The sequence below is a fragment of the Trachypithecus francoisi genome, unplaced genomic scaffold (assembly GCF_009764315.1).
Source record: "Trachypithecus francoisi isolate TF-2019V2 unplaced genomic scaffold, Tfra_2.0 Lachesis_group14, whole genome shotgun sequence".
NCBI lineage: Eukaryota > Metazoa > Chordata > Mammalia > Primates > Cercopithecidae > Trachypithecus > Trachypithecus francoisi.
The window spans coordinates 58,995,401-59,021,333 of record NW_022681459.1 but is presented as its reverse complement, the minus strand read 5'-3'; the positions used below and the strand labels follow the sequence as shown (position 1 = coordinate 59,021,333).

Below are 25,933 nucleotides of genomic sequence, written 5' to 3'. Positions count from 1 at the left end.
CTGTCTCTACTAAAAATACAAAAACTAGCCGGGCGAAGTGGTGGGCGCCTGTAGTCCCAGCTACTCGGGAGGCTGAGGCAGGAGAATGGCGTGAACCCGGGAGGCAGAGCTTGCAGTGAGCTGAGATCCGGCCACTGTACTCCAGCCCCGGCGACAGAGTGAGACTCTGCCTCAAAAAAAAAAAAAAAAAAAAAAACATAAAAAAATTGGCCGGGCGTGGCAGCGTGCGACTGTAGTCCCAGCTACTTGGGAGGCTGAGGCAGGAGAATCGCTTGAACCTGGGAGGCGGAGGTTGCAGTGAGCTGAGATCACGCCACTGCACTCCAGCCTGGGAAACAGAGCAAGATTACATCTCAAAAAATAAAAGAATACATACTGTATGATTCCATTTACATAAAATTTTAGAAAATGCAAATGATTCTAGAGTGACAAAGAGCAGAGCAGTGGTGGCCTGGAAGAAAGGGGAGCCAGAGGGACCCCAAGTAGCAGGAAGAACCCTCAGAGGGTGGACTTCTCACTCTCTTGTTTGCGATGATGGCTTCATAGTGGATTCATATGCCAAAACCTATTGCCCGTTCATTATAACTCAATAAAACTGTTTCAAATTGGAAGGTAGAATAACATAAGCCTGCTTACTTTTTATTTTGCCAAGTAAGAATATCCTTTAGAAACTACCAGCTCTTTTCTAACATGGAAAGACAGGACATTTTAAAATGTAAAAGGTACAATGGTCAAAATTTTATACAGAAAAAGCCCTTCCCAAGAAAGGGCAGTTGCTAACCTTACACACATGAAAACTGCACTGCCCTTATTTTTTCCACGTTGCTGATAACATGATTGCAGACTGTCATCTGCTGAGACTGGTAGGAATGCCCCAAAGGCTGACCAGACCTGAAGGAAGCTCTCCAGGTTCATCTCCATGTCCGACCTGGCAGTTCCTCCTGGAAGGGCAGCACCAGGGACGGCCATGTGCACCGTGGGACCCAGACATCACTTCCCTCCCCTCCTGGAAGTCAAGAAATCACAAGAAGAATGTGGCCCAAAAGGTTCCTGACGCACTCCTATGCAGCTGAAGAAGGGAACTGCCTTGTTTCCACAAGAGTTGCTCACCCCCACACCACAGTATCTGTGGTTTGCTGCTGGAACAAGTTCCACAGGTCAACATTAAAAACTCTTCACTGGGATTCCTCCAGGCTAAAGTCCACTGAGCTAAAGCGGAAATCAAATATGAGCTCTCATAAGACCACGATGTAGACTGGAATCCTTCTGATATTGCGCCAGAATGCTAACAAAAGCCAAGAGGGAAACTTTGGGTAAAATGACAGTGGAGTATGCTCCTCCTCACGTGTGGCTGATTTGGTGGGAAGAAGGGCTGAGCAGGGGACAGGCCTGCTCTTAACCCCACCTCCCCATGCAACTGGGGCTCCAGGCATGGCCCCAAGCCCCATGTGTCAGACAGGCCCCACCAAGCATACCCAGAAAATAAGCATGAACTTTACCATTCAAGAAACCAAGCACATACATGAATCCAGGGCTGTGTCCTGTGCCACAAAGACCCTCGGGCGTGCTTGTGGGGACACCCCAGCCTGTACACCCAAGCTCTGTGCACACACACCCTACCCTGCCCATGGCCACCATTCAGCCACCTTTGGCTGGAGGCACACGCACACAGTGCACAGCCTACCCTCAGCAGGACGCGCCAGGGAGGCGGCCCATGCAGGCTGTGTATGGGGGCTGGGGGTTACTGGGGCAGGGAATTCCAGGGTCTCTGTCCCTGTGCATGGCCTAAAGGGAGAGGCACAAGTTTTAGGGAGATACCACTTCTTGACACCTCAGATTCCTCACCCTGTAGGGAGAGTCACACTGAAAAAAGGGCCCAGGGCAGGGGTCCTACATGTCCCATCTATGGGAATGTTAACATATGAAAGGTCTGGGGGCATCGGGGAGCACCCCAGCATATGCACACCTAGAGCCTCAGCCTCGCAGCCAGCGAATGCAGCTGCCTCTTCCCTGGCCCAGAGATCCTTCTTTCTTGTCAGCAATCACTATCCCACCCCAAGCCCCAGTCTCCATCTCACTGGACTTTAGACCAGGACTCCTGCAACCGTGCCCTGCCCCTTTAGACTGGAAATTCCATTTAGGTTGCCTCCTGGACTCTCTCTCAGGACCCTGCTTCCAACACTCACATAGTCAAAGGGGACAATGTCCCCCCTCCCAGCCTCGGAGCTGCTCTGGGCCCCAACTGCCAGGAAGCAAGACTGAACACTGCAATGTTTAAGTCACACTGAGCTGAAGCAGCCCAGTTCTTCCTCTATAAAGTGAGCTGACTGCGGAGAAACTGCACCCTGGCACTGAGTCATGTTTCACAGTAACTCCAGAGGAGGAGCTCTGCTTCTGACATGAAGTGTGGCAAGCCTTAGAAGGAAACAGAGCTACAAAGTTACCCAATGCAAATATTTAAAGAACAGGCTGCTTTTGGTGCCAGGAGGATGGCAGCTTGCAAACCTCCAGTCAGAATAAAGGTTCTGCTTGGTTGGGACTGAGTCAGGATCACAAATGCTATTTCACTGCACCCTCTGTCCACTGAGGAAACAAGGTTTTTTAAAGCAACTTTTCAGGAAGTTACTCTGTCCATTGGGCAGGACCTTAAAAGTTACAACAAGACAGCAAGTGTCTGGTGTAGAAAAACCAGAGAGCATACACATCTACTCAGTCAAGAACTACATATGCATTTCAAATGCCATCCACGCGGCAGTTATTTGGAAATAAGGATGTGATCACGCAATTTTGCCAACAATAAATATACAGACTTGGTGACTTCAAGTGCCTATAATGTCCACCAGACAGAGGCCTTACAGCATGTTCCCCCACGTTTTCCTCCTTGAGCAAGGCAATTTGATCGCTAAAATAAACAGTGGCCAGGCACGGTGACCCACACCTGTAATCCCTGTGCTCTGGGAAGCCAGGGCAGGAGGAGTTCAAGACCAGCCTGAGCAACACAATGAGACCTGCCCCCTTCCCTGGTCTCCAGAAAAATTTAAAAATTAGCCAGGTATGAGGCCAGGCGCGGTGGCTCACGTCTGTAATCCCAGCACTTCTGGGAGGCCAAGATGGGTGGATCACAAAGTCAGGAGTTCAAGACCAGCCTGGCCAAGATGCTGAAACCCCGTCTCTACTAAAAATACAAAACTTAGCTGGGCATGGTGGTGCATGACTGTAATCCCAGTTACTCGGGAGGCTGAGGCAGGAGAATCATTTGAACCTGGGGGGCAGAGGTTGCAGTGAGCTGAGATCAAGCCACTGCACTCCAGCCTGGCGACAGAGCAAGACTCCATCTCAAAAAAAAAAAAAAAAAAAAAATTGGCCAGGTATGACGGCACACACTTATAGTTTGGGAGGCCGAGGCAAGAGGATCGTTAAGCCCTGGAGTTGGAGGCTGCAGTGGGCCACAACCACACCACTGCACTCCAGCCTGGGTGACAGAGTGAGGCCCTGTCTCAATCAGGGGGAAAAAAAAAAAAAAAGCAGAGAATAGAGACGGTCCAGGCCAAAATGGACAGACTGAATTTGTTGTTGGTATTTCTGATGGTGTCCTCAGGCCTGGCTTACTGAGTTCTACAGCCTCAAGCTGCATGCTGATCAAAACCACACATCACATTTCCTAGGTATGAGGCCTAGGCCCAGCTTTCTCACTTGCAAAACAAAGTTGTCATGAGACTAAGTGTAATCATGCAAGGAAAAATAGGACACCTGGCACAACATGAGCCTCAAGAAACATTAAATTTTTAAAAAATAATTCTGATAATGATTGTGAAGTCAGAAACCAGTTCAGGGAAGTGAAGGCTAGAAGGGGGCTGGGAGGTTGGCAACAAGCAGAGCCCCAGGCAGGGGGTGATAAAGCCTGGACCCTCCTACGCACTGAGGCTGGCCTGCCCTCCACACCGGGCTGAGGGTGTTTAATCGTGCTCTGCCTCCTGCGACCAGAATGTAAGATCATGGACTATGTTGTTCCTGTTGTAACTCCATTGCCTAGAACCATGCCTAGCACATGGCAGGCGTTTAAATATTTGCTGAATACGTGAATGGGGATTTGGGCAGCTGCAGTGGCTCACACCTGTAATCCCAGCACTTTGGGAGGGAGAGGTGGGCGGATCACAAGCTCAGGAGATTGAAACCATCCTGGCTAATATGGTAAAACCCCGTTTCTACCAAAAATAGAAAAAATTGGCCGGGTGTAGTGGCACGCACCTGTAGTCCCACCTACCGAGAGGCTGAGGCAGGAGAATCGCTTGAACCCAGGAGGCAGAGGTTGTAGTGAGTCAAGATGGTGCCACTGCACTCCAGTCTGGGTGACAGCTAGACTCCATCTCAAAAAATAAATAAATAAAAATGAATGGGGATTTATGAATACAATGGAATTGCATGCAAAAATGTCTGAGTCCATTTCTAGGGGGAAAGAATCTATTTGCATGAAATTCTGACGTAAATATAAGATCCAAATACAAGTTACCAAAAAATAGCCAGGTATGGTGGCACATGACTGTGGTCCCAGCTATTACCTCACTCGGCAGGCAGAGTGAGGCAGGAGAATCACCTGAACCCACGAGGCGGAGGATGCAGTGAGCTGAGATCACACCACTGCACTCCAGCCTGGGCGACAGGGCAAGACTCTGTCTCAAAAAACTAACAAACAAAAATACAGGTGAAGAAACATTGCTGAGTTCCACCCATGTGTCTCAGAACACCAATGACCACCATTAGGTGAGCAGGGCAGTAAAATTACAGAGCAAAATCTAACAGGCCAGAGCTTTCCTGGAAAAGCGGTTTCTCAGGAGCCAGTCCCAAACATATCCAAGGGCAGCCACCAGCCGTCAAGTCTGATGTTTGGATTTCAGAATTAACTTTGAAACTAGAGCCAATCCCAGGTTAAGGAGGGAGCAGAAGGAAGTACAGCAAGTTGATGAATAAAAACAGAAAGTCTTTGGTACCATGACAGTGAGACACATCAATGCTCCCCGAGAACCTGGGGACCCAGCAAAATTCCTTCAGGGACCGTGGACATAGGAAGCTTCTTTGCTGCTGCAGGGATTTCAGATATTCTCCCAGTCTGAATCTGGTTTGGATTCTGGGCTCCCAACCTTGCTTCCAGTTTGTAACTCAGCCCAGCCACACCAGCCTCCATCTCCCCAACATGCCCTGACGCATGACTCACACAGATGCCAGACAGACAGAAGGGCAGACACCAAAACACAGAGCAAGAAAAGGGCAACAATACACTTTTTCTGAACTCAAGCCTTTTAAAGATCAACAAGGTTGCTAGATTCCTAAATAACAGTATTTTTCACATTCAATGATTTAGAAAATCCAGATGAAAAAAAGCTACCGTAAATTCAAGTTTTAAAGTAAACTGGTATTTTGTTAACCATACTCACAGTATCCTTTATATATAGTAAAGACACAAACAGGAGGAAGGAGGACAGGGTCCCTGGTGAGCGTCCCACCCTCAAGCCTGGACCCAAGGCCCTAAATGACAACAGGCATTCCTGTTTTCACACCCAAATGTTACCTTTCGGCCCACCATGCCCCCCTGTCATCCTGTGCCCATACAAACCCCAAATCCCAGACCCCAGGAGCAGAAGAGTAGCAGAGGAGAGAAGTGAGGTAGTCGAGAGGAGTTCAGCTGGGGGCAGCTGGAGAGGAGAGCGGCTGCAGAATGGCCAAACCCCAGGAAAAGGTCACTTTCCCACTCCATCCCATCTCCAGCTCCCCATACTGCTGAGAGCCACCTCCATCACTCAATAAAATCCCGCATTCACCATCCTTCAAGTCCAAGTGACCTGATTCTTCCTGGACGCCAGACAATTCAGGATGCTGAACCCAAAAAGGCTGTCACACTGACTCTTAAGCCGTTTAACACTTAAGCCATCCCTGGACAGGAGGGCTAAATGAGCACTGTAACAACCCTAGACACTGCTGTGACACTGGAGCCCAAAAGTGCTCGCCTTGGCTCCTGCACTTGCTCACCTGCATGCTCCCCCTCACGTGAGGGGTTTGAGCAAACCAGCTACATCCCTGTCCGAAGTACTTCGAAGGGGTCCAGGGAACTCTCCCATTTCAGTAACATATAAATGCTTTATGTGTGTGTGTATGTGTGTGTATGGAGGCATTAAAAAAATCTATCTACAGACCAGGCACAGTGGCTCACACCTGTAATCCCAGCACTTTGGGTGGCTGAGGTGGGCAGATCACCTGAGGTCGTGAGTTCAAGACCAGCCTGACCAAGATGGAGAAACCCTGTCTCTACTAAAAATACAAAATTAGCCCAGCGTGGTGGTACATGTCTGTAATGCCAGCTACTTGGGAGGCTGAGGGAAGAGAAACGCTTGAATCTAGGAGGCAGAGGTTGCGGTGAGACAAGATCATGCCATTGCACTCCAGCCTGGGCAACAAGAGTGAAACTCCGTCTCAAAAAAAAAAAAAAAAAATTCTGTCTACAAACTATGCCTGGTGGGCACAGCACTGATGGAGCAGTCCCCTGGCAGTCACTCCCTAATTTGCTGGGGAGCCAGGGCCAATGTGGGGGACAGCCAGGGCCACTGTGGGGGACCCCAGTGCTTTGAAGAGAGAACCCTGAGGTAGACCCAGATCTGAAGATATATTAAGATTCTCTGAGCCTATTTCCTCAACTGTAAAGTGGGAATCAAAGAGTCCCAAGGCAAGATGGTTGGCAGGCTCAGAGGCACCAATGGCTGTGCTACAGTGGAGCTCTCTAAGGGCAATGCCAACCCAAGTGCAGGGCACACGTTCATGCATCCCATCTGCACAACAATCCTACCATGATCCCCATTTCAAAGGTGACGTAAGTATCACAACCAATCTCAGAGCTGGGATTCAAGCCCAGGCAACCTGGCTGCGGAGCTCCTTACTAGTAACAGCTCACCGCAGGCATTTGTAGCCCCATTGGACTGGGCTGGTTCAAGACCAAAACACAGCAGAGGCTTGTCCCTGTACCTCTGCTCCAGACAGAGGCCCTCCTATGCGGAAAAGCAACCCAGGTTCCAGGTCAGGGCCCCAAAAGCCAGACATCTTGGACAGCAGGATGCACAGGGAGTGGGGAACAAGGCTTTGCAGCCTTTGTGGGGGCTGGTAATTTGCCAACTCTACCCCAAGGAGAGAACTCCCCTCTCCCACCTGGTACCCCCCATGAGTTCCCAGTGGACTGAGTATCTCCACCTCTACCAAACAAACTGCTAACCTGACGCTTTCAGAGAGTTCGGAGGATTGGAGGAGGTTTCTCTCGCTACTCACCTCTTTATTTACTAGTAAGAGCTCATGTTATGTTAAACTCTTTCTAAATTTCGGGAACCTGCAAGTTCCCAGTAGAGGCAGCAGAGAGAAAAGCATGGGTCAAAAATAGCAATTCTGGAAATGAGCGTACACCCAAAAAACTTCAAGGAAGGTGACTTGTCTGAGCTGTAAGGGGAGGTGATGAGGCAGCCCCAACTCCCACATCAGCAACTTCAGACTCACATTTGCAAGACTAAGAAGAAAAGAAATACATCGAAAAGGAGGCCAAGCCTGTCATCCCAGCACTTTGGGAGGCCGAGGCGGGCGGATCGCGAGGTCAGGAGATGGAGACCATCCTGGCTAACACGGTGAAACTCCGTCTCTACTAAAAATACAAAAAAATTAGCAGGGCGAGGAGGCGGGCGCCTGTAGTCCCAGCTACTCAGGAGGCTGAGGCAGGAGAATGGCGTGAACCCGGGAGGCGGAGCTTGCAGTGAGCTGAGATCCGGCCACTGCACTCCAGCCTGGGAGACAGAGCGAGACTCCGTCTCAAAAAAAAAAAAAAAAAAGAAAAGAAAAGGAAATACAAGAAGCATTAAAGAAAATAACAAAGGATAAGACTGGAATTGATTATACCAACCCTTTCACTCAGTCTTCATAAAAAGAGACATACTATGTGGCACCGCAGTGATCCAATCACATTAACTTTCTTCCCATGACTTACAGGTGGTCAGGAGTACCCCTCTGGCACACTGGAAGGCCCTGCTTTTGCAGGACTCTCAGGCAAGGCCCAGCTCTGAGCCCCAACAAGCAGCCCCAGGCCTAAGAAGCAGAAGGAACTTGAAGGGAGAGCACGAGCAGCCCTTGCGCCCCGCCCGACCTCGAATAAAGCTTAGGCCAAAGGCTGCTAAGGAATTGCATCTTGTGTTACCAATAATCCAGTCTCGAAATAAATCAGCCCTATCAGTGCATGCCATGCCATGCCATGCCACACCACCCACCCAAGTCTAGGGCAGCTGAGCAGGGATTTCTCAGGGAAATAAAATGGGAAGCTCCAAACGACAAAGAGGAGCTAAGAGCATATGGCTCTGGGCCTGGGAATAACCACCAGCTTGGCTGAAAAACTCTAAGGACGACCTGGGGCTTCCATCCAGCCCCTACCAGAACCTTCACCACACACACAACCAACAGTTCAGCCAGTTGTCAAGGCAACGGCAACCTAGACATGTTTAGGCATCTGCAGAAACCAGGGCAAAGTACAATTTCCACACTTGTGACAGAAATACAGCCCCCGAAGCATCAAGCAAAGCATTACTCTAAAATTTTGTTTTACTGACAGAAGCAGAAGGGCTGGGAGGGGAAGCAGGAAGCTGGGCAGCGCCTGGCAGAGCCAGTGCAGTCAGACGAGCCCTGGAGTGTGGGCACAAAAACCTGTCTGTGCTTGGGAAGCAAGACACTTGTATGCCTGTGCTGTTTCTGACTGTTTCCTCTTATTTCTACCTTCCTGTGTAGTCAAGTCTCTTCATTCTGTTATGAACATCAGCTTTTCTTAGCTGGGATAAGAGGAACCAAGAAGAGCAAGCTTTTGCCCACAGTAAGGCAAGAGAACTAAAAGGGAAACAGCCCCTGGGGGGAGAGGGTGGACATGGTGGAGGCATCGCAGGAATTCAAGGGAGGGGACCCAGGGGTTAGCACTGAGGTCGGCTGGCCCGGCCACTACTCCCCACCTGGAGCCCCTCTCTGTCCCTGCGAAGCACCTTGTCCTTTGCAGATCCTGGCAAATGAGCCACCAGGAAAACAGGACACTGCTCAGTCTGAAAGTGAATACCTAAGGGATAGTGGAGGGTAGGAAAATCAGTTCATGGGGAGGGGACATGGTAACAAGTTCCACAGAAGACCAGAATAGAAAAACAAACAAGCAAACGAGGCGAATAAGCACCAGTGCTATAAACTTCCCATGTTGCCTCTGAGATGCTTGTCTCTGGAGATGAACAGAGCCAGGAACACCCATGAGAGCAGCATCTAGAAGCTAGAGACAACTCCAAAGGCCCACAAGACCCCCAAGGCTACCTGGCAGAAGAACCCTGCAGTCTTTCCAATCTGCATCCCCTAAGTGAGGAAAAGAAAGCTAGAGAAGGTCTGTGAGATACCTACTACGCTGGCTGCACTGATGGAGGAAGGCGACCATAAGCACGCACCACCTTGGGAATGTGGAACGTTAGCTCCAGGGATTAATAATCAAGTAGTAAGGATTTTCTAAAACATCGTTCCTTGCTCATCAAAGTAAAGCAACCAATTCAACTAAAATGATATCCAGAAACTTAGGAAGGAAATGTGACTCATTTAAGAAACCCTCACAGAACTTTCTTATCTCACAAATACTTGGAAGTTCTAAAGGCCAAGGCAAGTGCTGTAGAGAGAAAGAATCTCCACTTTTTCACCCAAAAAATCAGAAAAATAAACTTACAAGCAGCAAGACAGGCTTTCAAAAACACTCTTAATGTGTTCATACCCTTTAATACATGGATGAAACTATAAACTGCAAATTCATCTACATTAGCAAAAAAGTGGAAATAACCTAAAATGTCCAGCACTAGGGAATGTTTCAATCTCATTATATCAACAGGATAATATAACCATTAATCATCTTTTTGAAGATGATGGTAAAACATAGAAAATACTTAAGAAAATATTTAAGTGAATCTGAATAATACAATCATAGCAATGTCAGTTATTGAAAAGAAAACAGTGAGGTCAGTTCAAGCTTCAGATCTCTCCCATCTACAAACTGGAAGGCATTCAACTAGGCACCCGATCTCACTACCTACAGCTTCCTCACATTCAAACTAACAACCTCAAAGCGTTGCCTTGAGGAAGGACAGTGACAATGTACCTCTCTTGCCTCTTCTGAAGCTTCGTACAAAGTCAGCAGGGAATAGGTCACTTGATCAAGATACATAAAAACCACTTCGTGTGTGGAAGGTAAACTACAAAGAGAGTTTCTTATTTAGAACATTGTTTTCTATGTTGAACCTTCAATTTTTAAAAGATTTAAAGAAAGCAAAAAAGAAGTCATTCGACACAAAAGTGATGATTATCCCAAGCATAAAGACAAATATCGGCCAGGCACGGTGGCTCACACTTGTAATCCCAGCACTTTGGGAGGCCAAGGCAGGCAGATCACGAGGTCAGGAGATGGAGACCATCCTGGCTAACACGGTGAAACCCCGTCTCTACTAAAAATATAAAAAATTTGTCTGGCGTGGTGGCGGGCACCCGTAGTCCCAGCTACTCGGGAGGCTGAGGCAGGAGAATGGCATGACCCTGAGAGGCGGAGCTTGCAGTGAGCCAAGATCGTGCCACTGCACTCCAGCCTGGGCGACAGAGTGAGACTCTGACTCAAAAAAAAAAAAAAAAAACACCACAAATATCTGCTCTAATATACCTGAGTAAATGCTCTTATGTGATATCACAATGTTGACAAAATGTGAAGACCTTTCACAATTTTATAAGGTGCCGCGCTCTGAAGAAACGCAATTTCTTCTCCCTTGTCTATCTGCTCTTTAACAGCATAAGATGCCTTTTAGAATGCATCTGCCAATGGCGAGGCACTCCTAAGCCAGGGCCTCTGGAATCTTCCTCCTGTCCCACATGGGATGCATCATGGTGTGGGTGCACCAGCGAGTCACCCGCGGCCTTGACCGCACACCAGCAGCTCTCCCTTTCCTGCCCTTATCTCCCTGCTGTGTAAATGGCTGTAAACTTTCAGATTATCTTAACCAAGTTAGTTACAGACATAAGTCCCATTTTAAGCAAAAGACACACATAATCTGCCTCACGTCTATGTTTCTCAGAGGTGGAGGAGAAAGACTTATTATCTTTTAAAGATGTTCACATCTGAGAGCGATTCACAGCTTACTTATTCCAGCCAGACAGAGGTGAAATGAGTGTGGGCTTCAGTAGGCAGAGCACCAGCTCTGATGGTGGTGACCCTCTGAAGGCCACTTAATCTCTCTGAGTTTAGGTTTAATGATGCACCAAGTGGAGAGAACACCATCTTGTTGCAAGAATTAAATGGGCAGGAATGTAAAGCTTCTTGAATGGTCCCTCAGAAAACTTAAGAACACGGGGGCCTGTGCAGACAGCCCCTCACCACTGACTCTACACCCCCCACGCATATCCTCCTTGGTGGCACATGCCCAGACTCCTTATCTGATGACACATTTGCAGGAGTAAAGGTCGCAATTGCTTAATTAAAGCATCACCACGTGCGAGCTAAGTGGCAAGCAGGCAGCCAGTTCTAGCCAATCAGACAGCTACAGAACCCACTAATAGCAGGCTTGGAGGTCTGTACGGGGCGCACTGCCTGCTCTGTGGTTCCTCTGAAGACCACAATTCACGATCTTGGCACGCTCAGTTGGCGACAACATAATTTAATATAATGAAAGACAAATGCAGTTTAAAATATGAAAATGTTCACAAAGCACGGTTTGGGTATCACTTTACAATAAAAGATTTCATTTAAACTTCAAAATACTAGCCACAGTTGATCCTATCTAAAGACCACCCTGCAGGTCCAGGCAGAGGCCCCGTCACAGGCCTCCCTGGAAGCTCTGGGCTTGGGGTCAGAGGCCCATATGGGGTCTTGGCTGGTGGCCTCAGGCAAAACCACTGACCCCTTCAGCTCTACCTCTCTTTCTCCTCTGAACAATGAATAGGGAACCAAAACAAGGCTGTTCTGAAAACAAAATGAGAGCTATGGAAAGCTTATTGGTAAAATGCAAATTCCTAGACAACCAAGTTCTTTTTATTTATACTTTTTTTAATTACAAAGTTATTACTTAAACATTAATCTAAAAGTAAAAGGGCAATGGTACAGTTTGGAAAACAAGGAGAAACTTCCCATAATTCTAAAACCTGAACTATCACTGCTGCACGTTACCTTCACACAATTCCACATAGGTGAGCAGTGCTCACAGCTTTATCATCTGCTTTCTAAGTCCTATTTCTCATCACTTAGGGATAAGCTATCATCACCAGTACTCCCTTCCAGTCCTGAGTCACTACGTGTAGTGTAGTCAAGCAACATCCCTTGATCCCAGGGTCAGGCTTTCTAGAACCATCCCATTAAACTCAGGCAGAGAATCACCAACCCAGAAGAGAGCAAGGCCTCTGCATGGCAGGGCTGCCCTCAAAACCCAGGGAGGATATGACCATCACCAGGCCCTCACCCCAACACACGGGCCAGGTGCCAACAGTAGCTTACAAAAGGTGGTGAGAAGAAGACAGGCCCTGTAAGTGCCAGGATATGAGGGGAGTCCATGCAGGGCAGGAGGCTTCACCCACACCAATAATCCACGCACACACCCGTGATCCCGAGTCACCAAGGAAAGGTCCAAAAAGTTTTGGAAGGATTTTTAAATAGAACTGGATAAAATCACTTGGGGCACTTTAAAGGTATAGTTTGCTGGCAAATTCACTTAAGTAGAGAGACAGAGTGACTGCAGGAGCAGTGACCAGGTACACATGCTGGGCTCCTGGGGTCCATCACCTCATGCTGCCCCACCAAAATCCTATGAGGCAAGGCGCTCAGTATCCTGGCGCAAAGGACTGCATGTATGGATCCTCCCAAAATTCGTATGTTGAAATTCTGCCCCTCAGTTTGATGGCATTAGGAAGTAGGGCCTTTGGAAGCTAATTAGGCAGGGCCCTCATGAATGGGATTCGTGTTCTTACAACTTTTTTTTTCTAGTTTTTGTTGAGATGGGGTCTCACTATGTTACCTAGGCTGGCCATGAACTCCTGGCATCAAGTGATTCTCCTGCCTCAGCCTCCAAAAGTGTTGGGATTACAGGCATGAGCCACTGCACCCGGCCACTCGTGCCTTTATAAAAAGTACCCAGAGCTCCCTCGCCTTCTTTCTGCCATGTGAGGCTATAAGAAGTCAGCAATCCGCAACATGAAAAAGGACCCTCCTCAGAACCCAACCGTGCTGTACTCTGATCTCAGCCTTGCAGCCTGTTGAACCATAAGGAAGAAATGTCTGCTGTTGACAAGCCACCGCATCTTTATTACAGCAGCCCCGACTGACTACGACACTCAAGTTTTGGAGACACTGAAGCATTTGGCCAAAAGCCACACAGTCACCTAGTGATGGAGCTCGAACCCACACCCAAGGGCTGTATGACTCCAAAACCATGTTCCTAACCTCCAATACCTTATCGCAAAATTACCTTTCTTCTGCAGGAACTAACAGTGAAAGTGACATACTAACCTCAAGGATCTGTAAGCATAAACCATACGGAAAGAGAAACAGCCAGGCACGGTGGCTCATGCCTGAAATCCCAGCACTTTGGGAGGCTAAGGCAGGCGGGCCATTTGAGGTCACGAGTTTGAGACCAGCCTGGCCAACATGGTAAAAGCCCATCTCTGCAAAAAATACAAAAATTAGCTGGGCATGACGGTGCATGCCTATAATCCCAGCTACTTGGGAGGCTGAGGCAGGAGAATCGCTGGAACCCGGGAGGTGGAGGTTGCAGTGAGCCGAGATCGCACCACTGTACTCCAGCCTGGGCAACGAGCAAAATTCCGCCTCAAAATTTAAGAAAAAAAAAAAAGAGAAGCAGAACCCACACAGTTACTGCATTCCCAACCAAACACATAAATGCAGTTTAAGAGAGTGAGTCAAGGCTGAGGCCATTCCCACTCGAAAAGCCCCTCTCATTGGAGTGGAGCCACTGCTTCCTAGGAACACAGATGGCAATCCTTGAGACTCCCAGGGACAGAGGTGACCTTTGTGAAATTGAGTAACCTGAATTACCCCTGGCCCATCTGCATCCCTGGACTTCTCAACTGACATCTTGCTTCTCTGAAGATCTTCATCCCGGTATTTTATATACCCAGAAACTGCTCCCCAGTGAACTGTCCTCCAGGAGAATATAAGGCAGGTCACAACCTGAAGCCTTCTCTGCCCCCACCCTCTCACACACACCCCTTGTTCTTTTTTTTTTTTTTTTGAGACAGTCTCGCCTGTCGCCCAGGCTGGAATGCAATGGCACTATCTTGGCTCACTGCAATCTCTGCTTCCCAGGTTCAAGCAATTCTCCCGCCTCAGCCTCCCAAGTACCTGGGATCACAGTCACAAACCACCACACCCAGCTAATTTTTGTACTTTTAGTAGAGACAGGGTTTTCTATGTTGGCCAGGCTGGTCTCCAACTCCTGGCCTCAAGTGATCCACCCACCCCAGCTTCCCAAAGTGTTGGTATTACAGGTGTGAGCCCTCTCTCTCAGCCACTGCTTGCTCTTCAGAGCTCTGCAGCTCTGCCCAGAATGGTCCTTCCCATTGGCTCCACCTGGACAGCACCTGTGGCTCTGGCACAATACCTCCCAAGTCACCTCCCTGAAGCTCAGCTCTCTGCAGTGTCCTGAGGACAGTGAGACCCGCCCTCCTGTCATGCAGTACTTTGTACACACTCCTATCTGGTACTGCCACAATGAATAGAGATAGTTTCCAGGCCTGCTGCCTATACTGAGCTGCCTTTACAGAGCAGCCACCATCTTTACCTCAAGATTCCAGAGCTGCAGGCAGAGCCAGGGGCACCAGACACGCAGTGGCCAGGACCACTCCCTCTGACCCACCCCGCCCGCTGCCTTCCACCCACAGATGCTCCCTCCACAGGAGCCACTGAGATATCCTCCAAACACTCTCAGTCCAGGGAGTGAAATGAAAATAAAAAGCAGGTACTTCCATGGGCAGCTTAATGGAGTGCCCCAGCTGACTGCAACTCTATCAATAGTCACATCACACGTGACCTAACAGGAAGACAGGGGGATTCTCCACACACACTCCACACCGAGTGATGCCCACTGTGTGCAGTACTATCAGCTCCCACGTCTGAGTATTCAAAACATCTTTCAGAAATAGACCAGAAGTATTATTTTAAAAAATAAAAATAAAAACATCTTTATTATGATTATTTTCATCAGAAATAAGCCACCTAACACCTGTGAAGCTCTAAAGTTCAGTGGTCTTTTTTTTTTTTGAGACGGAGTCTCGCTCTGTCGCCCAGGCTGGAGTGCAGCAGCACAATCTCGGCTCACTGCAACCTCCGCCTCCTGGATTCAAGTCATTCTCCTGCCTCAGCCTCCCCAGCAGCTGGGACTACAGGCGCCCACCCCCACAACCAGCTAGTTTTTGTATTTTTAGTAGAGATGGGGTTTCACCATATTGGCCAGGCTGGTCTCAAACTCCTGACCTTGTGATCCGCCCACCGTGGCTTCCCAAAGTGCTGGAATTACAGGCGTGAGTCACCACGCCCGGCCTAAGTTCAGTGTTCTTTTATATATATGAGCTCTTTATACAGCTGAGAATGTGTACTCTTTCAATAAACCGAAAAAATTAGTCCATAAAATGTTAGGAGTCTAGCCAGAAGGCCACAAGAAGCCACTGTTGGAAAGTCCTGGCCACTGGCACAATCCACACCCAACTTTCAAACCCACCCAGCGGCTCTGGGCCCAGGGAGGAGCCTCCTAGACTGCAGAAAGCATCTCATCTGTGAGGACATATTTGGATAGGACAAGTCAGACATTTGGAATTTTTACTTAACATTTATTTCACAACTATCTCAAGTGCTAAGCAACTGAGAAGTAGTCATTTTAATGTACTCTTTCATCAATAAGCATTAAATAAGTCTGCTCAAAACACTCAAGCCCTACAAACTGTCCCTATGAAAAATGTGGCAAGAAAAAACAACAAAAACAAATGAGTAGCCTTTTCACATACAGAAAGGTGTTTAGTGATCCAAACTCAGAGAGAAAAACAGTCCTTTCGGCAGATGAACAAATAGTTTCCTCTGTGACTGACACATTCTGGGATATTTGAACTGCCAAATATAACTCATAATGACAACCACCAAGGAAGCAAAGCCTAATGGAAAAGCCCCAGGATGGCAACCAGGAGCCCCAGTTCTGGTCCCAGGACGGCCTCTGGCTGTGTGCTCCATCAACGTGCTGCCCAAGCCTGGCCCACTTTCTTCATCACAGGAAGGAATATTGCCACCCATACCACTCCGAAATGTTTTGAGCACCAAAGAATGAGAGGCGGAAGTGCACCTTCTACAAATCCAAGTCAGCATTATTATTAGTTCAAAGATGACCCGGAAAAGAGGATTACAGAATATCACAGGTGAGAGGGAGCTTAGCGATGGAATGATTCAGTTCTTAACCTGGGTTCAGGCCTATGAAGCTGTCCCCCCTTCGTGGGAAGGGGTCACAGTTGCTATCAGATTTGCAAAAGGTGAAAGTCCTCTAAGTTCTTCCATTTACAAATGTGAGAACTGAGACCCGGAGTTCTGTGTGGATTGTCCCAGACCTCAGGGTTGGTCAGGAAAAGGCTGGACAAGAGCCCAAGGCTCCCAGTCTCCATCCATGCTCCTCCCCCTCTGTTATCCCACATTCTTGGGAGGAAAAATAATCATATAAATTTTATCTGGCCACAGAATACATTCTATAAACCACCACACACGCACTTTCCAAAGGTACAGCAAAATCTCTAGCCTTATGTATCGTTTTTAAGGCTTCTTGAGAGATATTTGATAACTGAAACATCATTTTATTATTTCTTTTTTCTTTTTCTTTTTTTTTGAGACAAAGTCTTGCTCTGCCTCCCAGGCTGGAGTGCAGTGGCGCAGTCTCGGCTCACTGCAGCCTCTGCCTCCTGAGTTCTAGTGACTCTCCTGCCTCAGCCTCCCGAGTAGCTGGGATTATAGGCGCCCGCTACCATGCCCGACTATTTTTGTATTTTTAGCAGAGACGGGGTTTCACCATATTAGCCAAGCTGGTCTCGAACTCCTGACCTCAAGTGATCCTCCCGCCTCAGCCTCCCACGGTGCTGGGATTACAGGCATGAGAACTGCGCCCAGCCCCATTTTATTATTTCTATATTCTCATCTCTATCTAGTTCAGTGCCTGAAGTCAAGAAACATGCAAATGATTTTTTAAGGATTGAAAATAGGCCGGGTGTGGTAGCTCACACCTGTAATCCTAGCACTCTGGGAACCCGAGATGGGAGGATCACTTGAGGCCAGGGGTTTGAGACCAGCCTGGCAAAGATGGCAAAAATCCCATCTCTATTTTAAAATACACACACACACACACACACACATATATATATATTATTTTTTATTTTTTTAATTGAAAATTAAAAAGACCAGCCAGACACGGTGGCTCACGCCTGTAATCCCAGCACTTTGGGAGGCTGAGGCAGGTGGATTACAAAGGTCAGGAGATCGAGACCATCTTGGCTAACATGGTGAAACCCCGTCTCTACTAAAAATACCAGAAATTAGCCAGGCATGGTGGTGGGCGCCTGTAGTTCCAGCTACCTGGGAGGCTGAGGCAGAAGAATGGCGTGAACCCAGGAGGTGGAGCTTGCAGCGAGCCGAGATCACGCCACTGCACTCTAGCCTGGGTGACAAAGCAAGTCTCCATCTCAAAAAAAAAAAGAAAAGAAAAGAAAAGAAAAAAGACCTTATTCTAGGAAACAAGAAAGACTCTATGATGCTTTAAGTTTTATTAAGCAAACAGATGAACATGCAATTATGAGAATAAACACAATTCAATAGGTAACTTTTTTTTTTTTTTTTTTTTTTTTTTTTGAGACGGAGTCTCGCTCTGTCACCCAGGCTGGAGTGCAGTGGCCGGATCTCAGCTCACTGCAAGCTCCGCCTCCCGGGTTCACGCCATTCTCCTGCCTCAGCCTCCCGAGTAGCTGGGACTACAGGCGCCCACCACCTCGCCCGGCTAGTTTTTTTTGTATTTTTTTAGTAGAGACGGGGTTTCACCGTGTTAGTCAGGATGGTCTCGATCTCCTGACCTCGTGATCCGCCCGTCTCGGCCTCCCAAAGTGCTGGGATTACAGGCTTGAGCCACCGTGCCCGGCCTCAATAGGTAACTTAAGGAAAGATGGTTTTTAATTGTTTTATGTGTGTTTTTCATCAAAATGTCAAAACTTGTGCTCTTTGGTGGCCACTGTCCCTCAAGTAGTTACCCTTGGAACTGCAGAGATACCAAAAAATGATGCATTGTGCAGAATAATTTGAGAATTCTTTGAAGCCTGTCTCTAGTCCACAGACAGAGCATACTCATCTGAATACCAAAATTCTGCAGAAATTCCTACAAAACTAACCCAAGAACCACCACTGGGACGCATCTGGAGTCTATCTGGGGCAAAGACGAATGATACTTTCTGGTATATGAGGGATCAGTGCCCTGGCCATAAGGAAAGACTCTACCTGTGGAATGCAAACTGACTTCGTAACTAACGCATTGCTGCACTGCCCTCAGGTATGCAACTACCATTCCAAACAACCTAACTGGAAAAAAACTAAGCCAGCACTATCGTTCACATGAATGTGGTCATTAATCGCATAATCTGCAGGGTGACCTCCACAAAGCTGCCATTATAATTTGATGGCAGATAAAGCAGGCCTGAGTCAGCTGGGAGGTTCAGATGAAGGTGGTCAGAGAGCATCTGGTAAATGGCACTGCAAACTCTAAACATAAGGTGCCATCACTATTATTAAATAAACCTTTCGATCTGGTTGACATTCCACAACATCTGGAATCATCCACTGATAACCCCTTTAGAATCAGGAAGCCAGAGCATGGCGCCCTTAACACAGCACGGACTTTCAAGGTATAAAGAAACAAAAGGCAAGGACATTTGTGTTAGGCCAAGGTGGGCAGATCACTTGAGGTCAGGAGTTCCAGATCAGCCTGGCCAACATGGTGAAACCCCGTCTCTATTAAAAATACGAAAACTAGCCAGGCAAGGTGGCAGGCACGTGTAATCCCAGCTACTGAGGAGGCTGAGGCAGAGGAATCGTTTGAACCTGGAAGGTGGAGACTCTGTCTCAAAAAAAAGAAAAAAAAAAAAGCAAGGACAAATGCCCTTCTGCTCCCACTCCAGAAATGCCTGGCCATCAGAGATGTGGATGGGTACCCAGGATTAGGGAAAAGTCAATGTGATCTCCCTGCGGAATGCTATGTTGGAAACCCAGATATTATTATTTTTTTAATATATGCATACTTTTAGATTATTTATTTTTAGACAGAGTCTCTGTCACCCAGGCTAGAGTGCAGTGGTGTGATCTCGGCTTACTGCAACTTCCATCTTCCGGGTTCAAGCAATTATCATGCCACAGCCTCCCAAGTAGCTAAGATTACACATGTGCACCACCACGCCAGATTAATTTTTTTTTTTTTTTGAGACAGAGTTTTGCTCTTGTTGCCTAGGCTGGAGTGCAACAGCCCGATCTCGGCTCACCGCAACCTCCGCCTCCTGGTTTCAAGCAATTCTCCTTCCTCAGCCTCCCGAGTAGCTGGGATTACAGGTGTGAGCACCACCACGCCCGGCTAATTCTGTATTTTTAGTAGACACGGGGTTTCTCCATGTTGGTCAGTCTGGTCTCGAACTCCTGACCTCAGGTGATCCGCCCACCTCGGCCTCCCAAAGTGCTGGGATTACAGGCGTGAGGCACCACGCCCAGCCTTAATTTTTGTATCTTTTTTTTTTGAGACGGAGTCTCGCTCTGTCGCCCGGGCTGGAGTGCAGTGGCCGGATCTCAGCTCACTGCAAGCTCCGCCTCCCGGGTTTACGCCATTCTCCTGCCTCAGCCTCCCGAGTAGCTGGGACTACAGGCGCCCGCCACCTCGCCCGGCTAGATTTTTGTATTTTTTTAGTAGAGACGGGGTTTCACCGTGTTCGCCAGGATGGTCTCGATCTCCTGACCTCGTGATCCGCCCGTCTCGGCCTCCCAAAGTGCTGGGATTACAGGCTTGAGCCACCGTGCCCGGCCAATTTTTGTATCTTTAGTAGAGACGGGGTTTCACCAGGTTGGCCAGGCTGGTCTCTAAGTTCTGACCTCAGGTGATCTGCCTGCCTCGGCCTTCCAAAGTGCTGGGATCCCAGGCGTGAGCCACCCCACCCAGCCTAGATTATTTAAATATCACATCACAACTTCATATACATTTGAGATTAAAAGTAATAAAGTTCCAAGTCCCAAAGTAACACGAGCTAAGGATACCATTTCCATTCAAACGAGTTGTTGTTATTCTCCCAAAAAGTGGATAAAGAGTGCAGACCTAATCACCCGTCTACTTCTCTGTTATGTTACTTTCCCAAGTAATAAATATCATCAGCCTAATGGCCACTTTCTTTAAAGCTTTAAGACTATTGTCAAAAGAAAAACACACCACATACCACAGAAATGCTTTTTTTTTTTTTTTGAGACGGAGTCTCGCTCTGTCGCCCGGGCTGGAGTGCAGTGGTCAGATCTTAGCTCACTGCAAGCTCCGCCTCCCGGGTTTATGCCATTCTCCTGCCTCAGCCTCCCAAGTAGCTGGGACTACAGGCGCCCGCCACCTCGCCTGGCTAGTTTTTTGTATTTTTTAGTAGAGACGGGGTTTCACCGTGTTAGCCAGGATGGTCTCGATCTCCTGACCTCGTGATCCGCCCGTCTCGGCCTCCCAAAGTGCTGGGATTACAGGCTTGAGCCACCAGGCACGGCTAGAAATGTTTTTGATGTAGTGGCCTCATATCTCAACCAACATAACCTCACCAAGGAGGCTGCCAAACTCTAGAATTAAGTTTAGGTCCACACAAGTGAAAGTTTTCCAGGTGAATCAAGAGAGATCCAAGTTGCACTGGCACAGTTTCAATGTCTCTATGAAGAGGCTGCATGCAGGCCGGCTCATGAATCAAGTGGAACGACAACATCTTGGGCAAGAACAGGAGGGCTGGCATTCAACACTGCCCACCTGGTCAGCTCCCTTGCCCTGGGCTCCAACCTGGCAATCCCAGGAGGGTTAAAGCAGAACTTCAGCACATGGGAATAACTGCAGAGGGAGGCACCGAAAAGGAGGGAAGGAAGAAGGTGTGAGCTCACCATCTGCAGCTGAGGTTCAAACTCTTTGAGCTGGTCTCTTGCTTTTCATCAAGACAGCAAGGCAGTATTTGGTAAACAATAAACAGCCCTGGAGACTCTAAGCAGCCTACTCCCTTAACCACAAAAACACGGGACAGGCAGGGGTAAAACGAGAAGACAGGATCCAGGAATCGTGCACGTACCCAGTCAAAGGCCACCTTCCCTCAGCCACCCAAGCTGAGAGTGGCATCCCCAAGTCCTGTTAAACCTCAAAGTTGCAGCCGTGTGGGCCCCAAGGCAATAGCACAGCTTGCTCCTCTGACCAACCAACTCCTTCTAAAGAGAAAATCGACTTTCTCTGATGGAGCCGAAATCCACTGAATCAATGAAATTCAACAGCAGCAGCAATCACTACCTCTCCAATCGCGGACCTCTCAGGATGCCTGGTCAGGCTTGAAAGCCCTAGAGGAGTAAGGGAGTTCGGATTTCTGATTCAGTGAGTCTGGGGAAACTCCGACGAGGGTCACAAGGGCAAACCTCCCCAGCCTCTCCTGCTTGGCCCCAGCTCTAGGACGTGCTGCGGTAAGGGCTTTGCTCCCCCCGCCCTCCCCAGACACACACACACACACACACACACACACACACACAGAGCCGGGACAGGGAGGGTGGGAAGGAAGGAAATGGAGGCCGCTCATCAAAGCGCCCCAAATCAGCGCATCCGCGTGTGTCCTGCGTCGGCCCCAAGGCCACCCCAGGACCAAGCCCTGCCCTCTCACCGGAGCGTCCCAGCCACGCCTCCCCTCCAGCGCTGCTCCGGCAGCCTCGCCTAACCTCTGCACGCCTCGGATTCCCAGCTTCCTCCCAAATCGCGTCCCTCCAAAAGTCGCCCTAGCGCCTTCTGCAGCTGTCTACACCTCCCCCACTCCATTAGCAGCCCTTAACCCCCGACGGCCTGCTCCTGCACTTCTCTCTCCGGCAGGCCCCGGACCCCGGAAAACTGCCCCGCTCCCACAGCGCCGCCCCCACGGGCCCCCGCCCCTTCCCGGAGCCGACCCCACTCGCCCTCCCCAAGATGTCTTCTCCGGGCGCCCCCTGGGCCCCGAGCACTCGCCCCCTCCCACGGAGACAGGAAGTTCCGCGCGGCCCGACCCGCTTCCCTCAGGGCGCGGAGCTCGGCGCGGCGGCCCTAAAAGGACGCGGGCCCGGCCGCCGACCAGCGCCCCCGCGTCCCGCCCGCGGCGCCCCAACCGTCGCGGCGACCCCTCACCTCGGAGGCCACTCACCTCCCAATCCGCCGCACACTCTGTTCAGGCTGCGACGGCGTCTCCAGCCCCGGCTCCGTCCCGGCTCCCTCTCCCGCTGTTGCTCCGGCAGCGCTGCCCAGCCCTGCCCAGACCCCCCGCGACCGCTTCTGCCGCCAGCCGCGACCGCACCGCCCTCGCCTCTCCCTCTGGGCTCTGTCCATTGGCTGCCGGACACCGAGCCCCGCCCCACAGCCTCCCCGGCGCCCCCGATTGGGCCAACTGAGTAGAGAGGCGGCTCAACCCCCGTGAGCACGAGGGAACGCCCCAGGACGCGCATTGGTGACTTCTCCTGTCAATCAAAGGGGTGCCTATTTAATGGACTGCGAGGGTGGCGCAGGTTACGCTCCCAAAGCAGTCTGCCGGCGGTGGTTCCTGGGACTGGCTTCCCAGGGCCGGAGTTTTGCGGTTTCATCGGCACCCAGGGGTGGAGGGCGCGGCAGGGCAGCACTGCACCTGACCGGAAGTTCAGGGAAGGTAATCCTACAGTCTTTCAGAAAGTTTCCTCTCCCAAGGGACTCAGAGAAGCTAATGTCATTAGGAGCTCCTCCGACTTGCGCCATAAGCGTCATTCCACGTGGACCCGCTTAAAAGGGGGGTGGGAGGGCGGATGTTGCTGCTCTCTCTAATAAAATACATTTGGATGACAAGGCACCAGGCAAAGTACACGCATTCTTTCCAATTCTCACAATCACCTTGCATGATAGGGTATTAGCCCCGTTCTACAGAGGGAGATACTCCTGAAGGAAAATGGAGAGCACGTCCTGAGCACTGTCCTAAGCGCTGTCCAAGCACTGCTTCATGTCATCCAGGCGGAGAAGATGGTGAGAGGACCCCCAGGTGAGGGATTAGCCAGGTAACTTGCTGGGGGTGATGTGGAGTAAAGAAAGTAAATGGCAGAGACAGGATTAGAAACCCATGTCAGCCCAACCCTTGAGAATAATAATGATGACTGTGTAGCAATATGGGAAAATGCTTAAACTAAAATGTTAAAAGAAAAAGCCAGATACAGCCAGGCATGGTGATATGCACCTGGAATCCCAGCTACTTGGGATGCCGAGGCAGGAGGATCGCTTCAGCCTAGGAGTTTGAGGCCAACCTGGGCCGCATAGCAAGACCCAGTTCTCTAAAAAGTAAAATAGGTGCAGCACACCAACATGGCATAAGTATACATATGTAACAAACCTGCACGTTATGCACATGTACCCTAGAACTTAAAGTATAATTAAAAAAAAAAAGGAAAAAAAAAAAAAAAGGTGCAGCACACCAACATGGCATAAGTATACATATGTAACAAACCTGCACGTTATGCACATGTACCCTAGAACTTAAAGTATAATAAAAAAAAATGTAAAAAAAAAAAGTAAAATAAAAGAAAATAATAGTAAAAGGAAAAACTAGATACAAAATGGTAGAAACTGTAGAATTGCTGCTACATATAGATAGGGACGAGAAATGAGTCCACAAAAAAAATCTAGTGATTGTTTACTTTCTAGACTGCTCTGTGGCATTGTCCTTATGACAATAACTGAGACAGAAATAAAAGAACTGGCCGGGCGCGGTGGCTCACGCCTGGAATCCCAGCACTTTGGGAGGCCGAGGTGGGCGGATCACGAGGTCAGGAGTTTGACACCAGCCTGGCCAACATAGTGAAAGCCCATCTCTACCAAAAATACAAAAAATTACCTGGGTGTGGTGGCAGGCGCCTGTAATCCCAGCTACTCGGGAGGCTGAGGCAGGAGAATCACTTGAACCCGGGAGGTGGAGGTTGCAGTGAGCCAAGATCACGCCACTGCACTCCAGCCCTGGCCACAATGCGAGACTCCATCTCAAAAAAATAAAAAAGAACCAACATGCAGTGCCAGGACAAGCCACTGCCAAGAAGTCTCTCCTCATTCTCCAGGACTGAGCCAACAGGGACCTCTTTGTCACCCACGATACCTCTGGACCATTTGTATAGAACTCAGCCATCGGCCGGGCGCGGTGGCTCAAGCCTGTAATCCCAGCACTTTGGGAGGCCGAGACGGGCGGATCACGAGGTCAGGAGATCAAGACCATCCTGGCTAACATGGTGAAACCCCGTCTCTACTAAAAAATACAAAATAGCCGGGCGAAGCGGCGGGCGCCTGTAGTCCCAGCTACTCGGGAGGCTGAGGCAGGAGAATGGCGGGAACCCGGGAGGCGGAGCTTGCAGTGAGCTGAGATCCGGCCACTGCACTCCAGCCCGGGCGACAGAGCGAGACTCCGTCTCAAAAAAAAAAAAAAAAAAAAAGAACTCAGCCATTAGCTCTCAGCACCTTCATATCTGGGTAAATTCAGCTTACATCGCAATTGCATGCCCTATGAAAATACAGAGCCTCGGCCGGGTGCGGTGGCTCACACCTGTAATCCCAGCACTTTGGGAGGCCGAGGCGGGTGGATCACGAAGTCACGAGATCGAGACCATCCTGGCTAACACAGTGAAACCCCGCCTCTAGTAAAAATACAAAACAATTAGCCAGGCATGGTGGCAGGCGCCTGTAGTCCCAGGTACTCGGGAGGCTGAGGCAGGAGAATGGCGGGAACCCGGGAGGCAGCGGAGCTTGCAGTGAGCGGAGATCGTGCCACTGCACTCCAGCCTGGGCGACAGAGCGAGACTCCGTCTCAAAAAAAAAAAAGAAAGAAAGAAAAAGAAAACACAGAGCCTCTTCCCAGTTTTTTGGGGGTTTTTGTTTTGATTTGAGACAAGCTGGAATGCAGTGGCACAATCATGGGCTCACTGCAGCCTTGACCTCCTAGACTAAAGCCATCCTCCTGCCTCAGCCTCCCAAGTAGTGGCAACCACTGGTGTGCACCACCATGCCCAGCTAATTATTTTTTTAATTTTTGTAGAGACAGACTCTCGCCATGTTGCCTGGGCTGGTCTTCAACTGCTGGACTCAAGCAGTCCTCCTGCGTCATCCCCCAAAAGTGCTGGGATTACAGGCATGAGCCACTGTATGCAGTCTCTCCCAGGGTTTCTGAACAAGTGTCTGTCATCAGGCCTCCTGCTTTTCCACACACTGCATGCTCACTGGCCTCACCATCATCCCCTTATCCAGTTGCACAAATCCCCCTGCACTCCAAGCACTGCTGAGTCTAGCAGGGGTTCCTGGAGACTGGAAGCTGGAGAGAGGCATCAAACCTGACAATGCCCAGCAACAAGACAGGATGCCTCATGAGCCTTTTTGGCCACCTGGCTCCAGGAGTCACCACCTGGTCACGTGAACCATGCCACACTCTGGCCACTTCACATGCCTTTGATTTTCTTCATTCTCCCCTTCTTCTTTTCTCTCCTCCTCCTTCTCAAGACAAACACGACATTCCTTTCCTTGTCTTGCACCCAGCAGCTTGACATCTTTACCTGAACTCTTTGGGCCTTATACCTTCTGTCCTGGCA

The 25,933-nt window shown here is 49.3% G+C and overlaps 1 protein-coding gene across 1 annotated transcript in view; it reads right to left on the bottom strand.

Moving 5' to 3' along the window:
• Window positions 1-22,647, bottom strand: part of PACSIN2 (protein kinase C and casein kinase substrate in neurons 2) — a 156,964-nt gene extending 134,317 nt beyond the window's left edge. Inside the window, exon 1 of the mRNA XM_033233716.1 lies at window positions 22,498-22,647. The gene's annotated coding sequence lies outside the window, so the exon portion shown is untranslated. The remainder of the gene's footprint in view (window positions 1-22,497) is intronic.
• Window positions 22,648-25,933: the final 3,286 nt, after the last annotated feature.